Raw genomic sequence first — 9,065 nt, forward strand, 5'->3', positions numbered from 1 at the left:
GTCAGCAATGTGCCTGTTGCAGTCTGTCCTCACCTGCCACCTTCCTGCCGGATCCCCAGGCCCCGGGCTCTTCCTGGCGCACTGCGTGCCTTCCAGGATGCCCACTGCACGTCAGCAGACTGCTGGCCACACGGGTGGAGACCCACCCCGACGAGGGGCCGCCTCTGGACGGTCACGCCAACCCCACAGACAGTGGGCGTCCGCCCTTCCCTGTGGACACAGCCAGGGGAGCCCCACGACCTTGACCGTCCCCCACAGCCGTGGGCCTGGTGCCCTCACACAGTGCTGAGCCCCGCGCTCCTTCTGCGTGATGCGGGGAGCATGCCGCCCTCGGGGTGCCTCGAGTCGCTGGGGCGATGGCACACGGCCCGGCTCTGGGGGCTCAGGAATGGTGTGTGGGCTCTGACCTCCCAACGTCCACGGGGGCGGGGGAACCGCACGGGGAGGTCCCCTGGTCAGCGAGGGCTTCGCCTCCCACTGTGTGCGAGAGGAAGTGGGGCATTTGGGGAAGGCAGCAGGAACAGCTTTCTCTTCCCCCCATCCTGTCAGCGTCCCCATTTCCCCCTTGGTGGTGGCAGCTTGGGGCCTTCCAGCCCATGTCCTTCGGGCCCCACACAGAGCGCCCCCTCCCCCATGCCCTAGTGCCTTCCTGGGACCCTGTGGGGGCAGGGCTGCCGCCAGGCTCTACACAGCTCCGAGAGCCAACATTTTGGGCAGGAATATGGACAATTTCATTACTTCCATGATGAAAGGAGATTGATTTTTTCGCAGCTTCCGGAGAGGCTTATAATTGAGTTTGCTGGCCCCATGCTTCCGACAGATGCTCGTTTAGAAACCTTTCCCAGTTTTTAGCTGTGTTTTTTCCTTTTTTTTCGGTGGGAATGGAGTTGGAGGCTTGTTTTAATCACATGTTGCGGATGAACAGCAGGGACTGTGCCCAGCTGGGGGAACTGCTCTTCCTTTTCCCTGCTGCTCGTGTCCCCACCCTCTGACACCACTCCTTGGCAACCAGAGCCTCTTGTCCCACCATCAAAGGCAGGTGACCCAGCACCACGGACCCCAAGGACTGCTAAGCAGCAGAAGTCACCCCAGGGCACCGAGGACGCCCCACCCCAGGCAGGGAACCGACTGCAGGTGTTGGTCTCGCTCTGGCTGGAGGGGAGAAGGGTCAAGGCGAGAGGCCTTGAGGCTGAGGGTGACAGTCTTGGTGTCCCGATGACCCCATATGCTCACCCGCCCAGGCGAGGAGTCTCGGGCTGGCCCAGACCCAATGGTTCACGGGTGGGGATGCTGATGTGGGTTCTGGCTCAGCTCCCAGCCTTCTGGCACCAGGTCTTCTGCAAGTGGAGGAAGGAGCTGGGCAGATGTGGGGTGGCGGGCAGAGGGGCGCCTGGTTGGGACTTTGGAGGCCTGGGAGGCGCCCCTGGGGAGATGCCTGGAGTGCTGACCACCAGGAGCCCACCTTGCCACCTCCTTCCTGGCATGGGGGATAACTCAGGTGCAGTGCCTCCTCCGTGCCCACCCCCAGGGTGACAGGACGCAGTGATCCTGGGAGACCAGGCACCGCCTGGGGGCAGGTTGACCCCTCCCCACCTGAGGCCTGGCCCTGCCTTTGCTGGTTCATGGGGAAAGACCCACTTTGGCTCTGGCTCCTAGGCTGAGTGGGGGTCCCCGTGCTGCGAGTGAGCGACGCAGTGGGACAGAGGGGGCACTGATCTCCTGCAGCACCCTCGATTCAGCAGCTCAGATGCTGCTGGGAGCATTTCCCACTTGGCGTTGCTGGGCAACAAGCCCCTCCCTTTGCCCCACACTGAGCTCCGCCCCCCCTTGCAAACACAGAGATGCTGATGGTCCAAGGAACGCAAAGAGGAGATAAAGGGATGGGAATCTCGTGATCTAGACATGAAGAAGGGGCTCTGAGCTGGGGGGAAGGAGCCGCTGAGGACTCAGGAGTAAGGCCCACGTGGGCACCACACAGGGAGCCAGGGACGTCTCAGAGGCCTCCCGCTCTATGAACAGGGGACTAGAAACCCACTGGCAAGCTGGGGCAGTGGCATGGCAGTCAGCCAACTGCCAGGCTTGGGGTGGGCTCAGGCGTCAGCTAAGAGGTGCCTGGTACGGAATGCATGCTCACTTAAGCGTTTGTTGATAGAATGAGCTTAGAAACCCGTGGCTGAATCATGCATGTGTGTGAGGTGGGATTTATACCCCCTGTCCTGTGGGAATACCATTTAAGAAGTAAACATACAAATATTATCTAGATTTAGTAAAAATCCCATGTCCTGGTCAGGGGGATGTTTCCACAAGTTAAGGCACAAGAGGTAGCCGTGGAGAAAAATCCACTGGGGATGAATTACCCAGAGGGCAGCAGAGCTGATGACAGAAACTGGAGCATGAGTCCCCCAAAATGAGAGGTGATGGAACATTCTAAGAGATCCTTTAAAGAGAAAAAATAAGGCAGGAACCACAAAGCAAATAGAACACTATGCACAGAGGAGGTGGGCTGTGCACGGATGATGGAGAAGCAGATCGAGGTCATAGAAATCCAAATAGTCTCTGAATGTGAACTGGCAGGTTCATGTCAGCCAGACTCAGTTGATGAGAAAATTAGTGAGTTCAGAGGTAGATCTGAGAAGTCACTTCCTCACAAAGAAGAGACACAGGAAGGGAGACAGGACAAACAAGTCCAGCCACATCTGCTAAGATCCCAGAAGGGGGACAGGAGGGTGGTGCACAGGTTGTGCTTGGACAGGTAATAGGCTTTAGAGGGTTTCCAAGACCAAAGAAAGCATTTTCTACTAAGCAAAATAAATAAAACAAATACACACCTCGATCATGTTGAAATGGTGTAACGCAAGAGGGATATAGGCATACATTTATATGAATAAAACAGGCACCAGAGGACAAATATTGTATGGTTCTAACTATGTAAGTTACCTCCATTGTTCAGATTCAGGATTGAGGTTACAGGGTTGGGAGAGAGGGAATGGGGAGTTACTGCCCCGTGGCTGGAGCTTCAGTTTGGGGTCATGAAAAAGTTTAGGAATTAGTGGTAAATATTGCACAACATTGTGAATGTAATTAATGTCACTGAATCGTACATTTGAAATGGTAAATTTTATGTTACGTCTACTCTACCACTTAAAAAAAAAAAACCCAAAACCAAACCAAACCAAACCAAAACAAAACTCCACAAGGATTCTAATTTGAAGCCTGGGTGGAGAAATGTCAGGTCATATGTGAGGATGAGGGTCCAGTTCAAAGTGGCAGCTCCTGGAGGAGGGAGGCAAGGTTTGCAGGGGGATGAATGATGCCCAATGAAAGAGCAACATCGTTTTCGGGGGTTCAGACCATCAGGATAAGCCTCACAGGTTCTAATTCCCACATATATAAATACAGCTCCCACCTGACTCCCTTCTACCTCCTCCCCCACCCACAAACATAGAAATGTGGATTATGATATGACAATTAAAAAACACACGCACAGGGCATCTGGGTTGCTTAGTCAGTTAAGCGTCTGCCTTCGGCTCAGGTCATGGTCCCAGGGTCCTGGGATCGAGCCCCGGGTCAGGCTCCCTGCTCAGCGGGAAGCCTGCTTCTCCCTCTGCCTCTGCCCCTCCTCACTGCTTGTTCATTCTCTCTCTCTCTCAAATAAATAAATAAAATCTTTAAAAAAAAAACCCCAAACACACCCACACCCACACACAAATACATAAAAATATCACACTTTACCAGAGAGTAGAAACATTACTTCCAAAATAAAGACAACTAGATTGGAAACGACTTCTCATCAACATCAGTGATTGCTGGGGGCAGCGGATGTCCTCATCCAACTGAAAACCATTAAAATGCTGGATACAATGTATTTGCAAGATCTTTCCAACAGGTCACTGAACTACCAGGGAAGTAAGGAGTCATCAGAGGCCAGAGGTGCAAAGGAAAGTGGACATCCCAGGGGGGTGGGGACTGCACTGAGCACAACTGGACTCTGGTGGACTCTGGTGGACGGACTGCAGGTCCTGATGAGGGAGAAAGAATTCAGGAGGACATCTGTGATCGAAGTGTTTACCTGTGTGTGATTTTTTTTTTTAAGATTTTATTTATTTATTTGACAGAGAGAGACACAGTGAGAGAAGGAACACAAGCAGGAGGAGTGGGAGAGGGAGAAGCAGGCTTCCCGCGGAGCAGGGAGCCTGATGCGGGGATTGATCCCAGGACCCTGGGACCATGACCTGAGCCGAAGGCAGACGCTTAACGACTGAGCCACCCAGGCGCCCCGTGTGTGATTTTTAATAGAGTTAGCATTGCAGGTCAATGGGGAAAGAAGAGGTTCTTCAATAATTGAAGCTGGAGAAATTGGTTAAAATCTAGAAGAAGAAAGAAGAAGAATTCTTACTTCACTCCATGTATAAAAATCAGTTCCAGGTGGATCAAGGGCTTAATAGTAATATACACATTTATAAAGCTTTCATAAGACAACATAAGAGAACATACTATGACCATGGACTAAGGAACAATTTCTTAAACAAAACCCCAGAAGTACAAACATAAAGGAAAAAACTGACAAATTCTGCTACATTAAAATTCATGGAGACAGCATAAATAAATGGAACATAGAGGCCACCAGTGGGGAGAAGTTGTTTGCAATGCCATCAACTGACAAAAGATTAGTGTTCGGAATGTGTAACTCGCTCCTACAAGTCAATAAGAAACAGACAAATAAGATGAAAATAAAAAAATTAAAATAAAAAAAATGAAAATGAAAATGAGTGAAGAATTTGAACCTTCAAGAGGAAAAGGACTGGCCAGTAGAGAAACTCCCAGTATTTAGCTGAGTGCAAATTAAAACCGTAACTAGAAACATTAGAGATATTTCCCCAACCTGTCCACAGTCTGAAAACGTCAAGCATTGGTGAGGATGTTGGGACGCTGGTCTGGGAGTGGAAACTGGTTTGGTGACTTTGGAGAGCCCCGAAGTGGGATGAGCGCTGTTGGAGACACGTGTCCCTGAAAGTGGTTCTAGCATCTTCCCATCATGGTGCTCACAGAAAAGGACAGAGTGTGTACGTGCTGCACGGTGGACGTCCCCATGCCTGTCCCTGTGGATCATCACCTGGACACCTGGCACACCTGTGGAAGCCCTAGAGAGACTCCCACACTGGGGGGGTGTGTGTGGCGGTGGAGGGGGCATGTGCAAGACAATGGCAATGCTTGAAACTTTGCAACCTGAGCCCCAGCCTGGTGGACTGGGTCAACCAGTCATGATACATTTGGACAGTGGGAAACCATACAGCCACGAGAGTGAACGGACTGCAGGCATGTGCATCAGCAGTAACGCTCCCCAGGACCTCATGTTAGTGGAAAGTGGTGTGGCAAGGTGTGCCAGCAAGGTCCATTTACACCGAGCTGGGGGCCAGTCCGAGCAACACACCACTCAGGGGTCCTTGCAGGTGTGGAAAAATGACTTGAAAAGCCAGGGGATGGGACAGGGTGTGTGGGTGGCTCAGTCGGTTGGACGTCCGATTCTTGGTTTTGGCTCAGGTCATGAGATTGAGCCCCACATCAGGCTCCACGCTCAGCAAGACATCTGTTTGGGATTCTCTCTCCCTCTGCCCCTCCCCGACGAGCACGCACTCTCTCTCTCTAAAATAAATAAATAAACACAATCTTAAAAAAAATCAGAGGATGGGAAACACAAAATTCAAGATGGCATTTCACCCAGGGGTGGAAGAAGATTGGGGAAGGCCACACAGGGGGCTTCAGAAATGGCTTTTTTTTTTTTTAAGGCTGGGTGGTAGGTAGTCAGGTGTTCATTTATATTGACTATTTGTATCTTCCATATAATCCAAATAATCTTTATCTATTGAGTAATAAAAGAATGATACGAACCTGACTCTCATACACCTTGTATCAGTTGGCTGTTGCTGCATAACAAATCAGTCCCGGAACTTAGTGGCATAAACAGCCATTTATCGGGCTCAGGACACATGGCACCAGCCGTTGTAGCTGGGCTCAGTGGGGTGGTTCTGCTCTCAGCCAGACGTGCTCACAAGATGCTGGTCAGTGGTCAGTTGCCTGGGGGCTGGGCAGTCACGAGCCAGCCCTGATTCAGGCAGTGGGGGAGCAGAGCCCATTCTTTCAGGGGACAGCAGCAAAGAATTACGACCCCTTGTCACTCTCCCGCATGCCCAGAGCCAGCGGCAGGCAGGAGGCGCCTGGGTCTCTCCACGGTTATGTCTTTCTGGGAAGGGAGCCTTGGCCTGCCTTGCCCACTGCTGGGTCCACGTGGGTCATCAGGCCCGAGGGACACCTGGGGCCAGTTCCTCCCGCAGGACCTCAGGGGTACCCTCTGAGTCTGCCCTTCTCTGAGCTCTCCAGGGCTTGTGTGGAAGCTGCCGCCATCGGCTCACCGTTAGGTCCTTGCCTTTACAACTTCCCCTGGGGTCTGGCTGCCCCTACTCATTCAGCTTCCAACTGCACAGCCTGGGGGACCCTTCCCTCTTCACCGTGTCCCCATCCCATTCCAGTGGCCCCAGTAGTGAGGACCCTGGTTAACCTCCATGTCTGTCCCCCCCAGGCTCCCTGGTGCAACTCCGTGTGTCTCTCCGTCTGTCTCCTTCTCTGTCTCTCCCTGCAGGGCCGTCTTGCCCGTAGCCCCCAGGGTCTCAGAGAGCTGACTGTCCCTTGCTCCCCTGAGGGGTGATCAGCCTCCTGTGCACTAGACTCCCCAGAACAGCTTAAGGCAGAGGAGGAAGCTTTCTGTGGATTCTTAAGAACCAACTGATGTCCTTTTTGAGGGAAGAAATATTGATTGCTGATATCTGCAATAATGAACCCCGGAAAATTACACAAATTACCCCTCAGACGGCAGCTTGACAAATGTCATCTCTAGAGGAGTCCACAGAAATGTCATTTGCCAAATTCATATTAAATATTCTCCTGAGACAAGTTTAAAATAATGTTAGGGGTAAAAGTCTAAATTGTACAGACATAAAAGTGACAACATATGCTAGTTGGAATTACATATTTGTGAACTAATTCTTGTATAAAATTAGAATGGGAGACTTGGCTGCAAAGCCATACGTTTTCGTTGTTAGCAATTATCTTGTAACCAGTTTGAATCTATACTCAAAAACCTCATTTACATTTTTCTCACAATGTGCTGTGTAAGGGAAATCGGCCCTTTAAGAAAACAACTCGGGGAAGGTTTTCCTTTTTTGAAGAAACCCTGAAGCTGCTGGAACACTTTGAGATCCTGGGAGTCATGCCTGCAGGGGGCTGGGAGGAGCAGGGCAGTCCCACCAGGGGGACAAGGAGCTGGAGGCCTCCCGCCCGCCCGCAGGGGAGGAGAGCAGAGAGGAGCTGCCACAGCCCAGCCAGCCATGGGCTCGCCCACCCTCCGGCCCCTCCTGTGGTTTCCGTGACCTCATGAGCAGCGCGAGGTCACATGCATGTCTAACGGCCCCTGCTCAGAGAAGATCTGCTCCCACCTTGGGACAGCCTCCTGCGAGCAGACCCAAAGGCAGGAGAAGAGGAGAAGCAGATTAGGATCTTCTTCTTTACCTGCGGAACGTCCAACCTCGAGGGTCTCACAGAGCGACGCAGGGAGTCCCTGTGCCTCTGCCCCATGACTTCCCACTCTCCATCCCAGTGGCACCACTGCCGGTGCTCAGCGTGGGGCACGGGAGGGCGCACGCCTGGCCGCCCAGCACCAGACACCAGGGAGCCCGCGCGCGTGTCCCCTGGGGCGTGCACACCCGGGAGCCGAGGCCCGGTGTCCCGAGGGGGCTCTGGGTCCCACTGCGGTGCCATCGGGCTCCTGGAGCTGGGACCCCCGGACTCCAATGCGCCGGCGTGGAAATCAAGGAGGACGGGCTGCGTTTTCACGGTTTCCACGACTAATACATTTGTGGAAATGCAACCATTTGTCCCACCTTAAAACAGGTGTCCGTCTTTCCAGGTGACCCGAGGGTTTAGAGACGAGGTTCTGAGACCGGTGGACACTGCGATGGTGTGAAATGCTCTGATCCCGGCGCCCACAGGGTTCTGCCACTGCCTCGGTTTCGAGATGAGGGACCGGCCACCTCCGCTCTCCCTCAGGCGCCTTTTGGACTTCGGCTCCTCAGCCTCCGGCTCCCCGCTCGGGACCCGGGGGGGACAGTCCCTGACTGTTGACTCTCTGACCATCAGTTCCCTGTAGAAAGCAATCGCTTCGCGGGGATTGAAACAGCTTCTCTGGGTGGGTGGCACGGCTCCTGGACACGGAGCTCCCTCGATGCGGAGTCTGGAGAAAAACTGCGGCTTCTCATGCCTTGTGTACTGTTTCCAAAGATGTTACCTCATTAGTTATAGTTTTTAAGTTCCATATGCTGCTTCGATCCCCACAGGGAAGGACTCTGCTTGCATTTTAAAAGAGAATCCCGTTGGGATAGTCCAAGCCCCACATCAGCTTGGGACGGTGATGTTTTTTTCAAGCTCCAGTGCGGTTCAGCCCCCGCTTCTGCAGTGCCCGCCCCTTATTGAGGGTATTATTTTGAATTGATTTCGGCTTTACGGCAGAGTTGAGAAGGTGCTGCGGGGAGTTCCTGCCCCAGACCTGGAACCGGCCTTCCTCCAAGGGTCCTGGATTCTTTGCTTAGCGGCTGACATCTGGACACCAGGGCATGGCTGCTGGGGCTCTGGGGGCTGCCAGGAGGTCCGCGTGAGTTACCAGCCGTGCGCTCGCTCGAAGCTGCCTTCCCCTGGGCAGGGACCAGCGCCCACAGCGGCCGCTCCACACGCTCTGTGCTCACTGGCGCTCGGTACTGTCCTTCCGGCTTCGGGGAGGTCACGTCTGGTCTCAGCGCCCTTACATCCACTTGTCACGGTTTGCATTCCGTCCTGGGGGGCCCCCCAACTCCTTCTCTTTGAGCTTTCTGATTTGCACACTGTCTTAGCCCGCTCGGGCGGCCTTAACACTCACACGGACACGTACTCCTCCCGGTGCTGGAGGCCGCAAGTCCCAGGCCAGAGGGTCGGCAGGGTGGGTTTCTGGTGAGCTCAGGGCCGCCTTCTCCGCGCCGGCG

This window comes from Mirounga angustirostris, unplaced genomic scaffold, assembly GCF_029215605.1.
Source record: "Mirounga angustirostris isolate CCGP_5_RB_7025 unplaced genomic scaffold, mMirAng1.0.hap1 SCAF_5, whole genome shotgun sequence".
Classification (NCBI taxonomy): Eukaryota; Metazoa; Chordata; class Mammalia; order Carnivora; family Phocidae; genus Mirounga; species Mirounga angustirostris.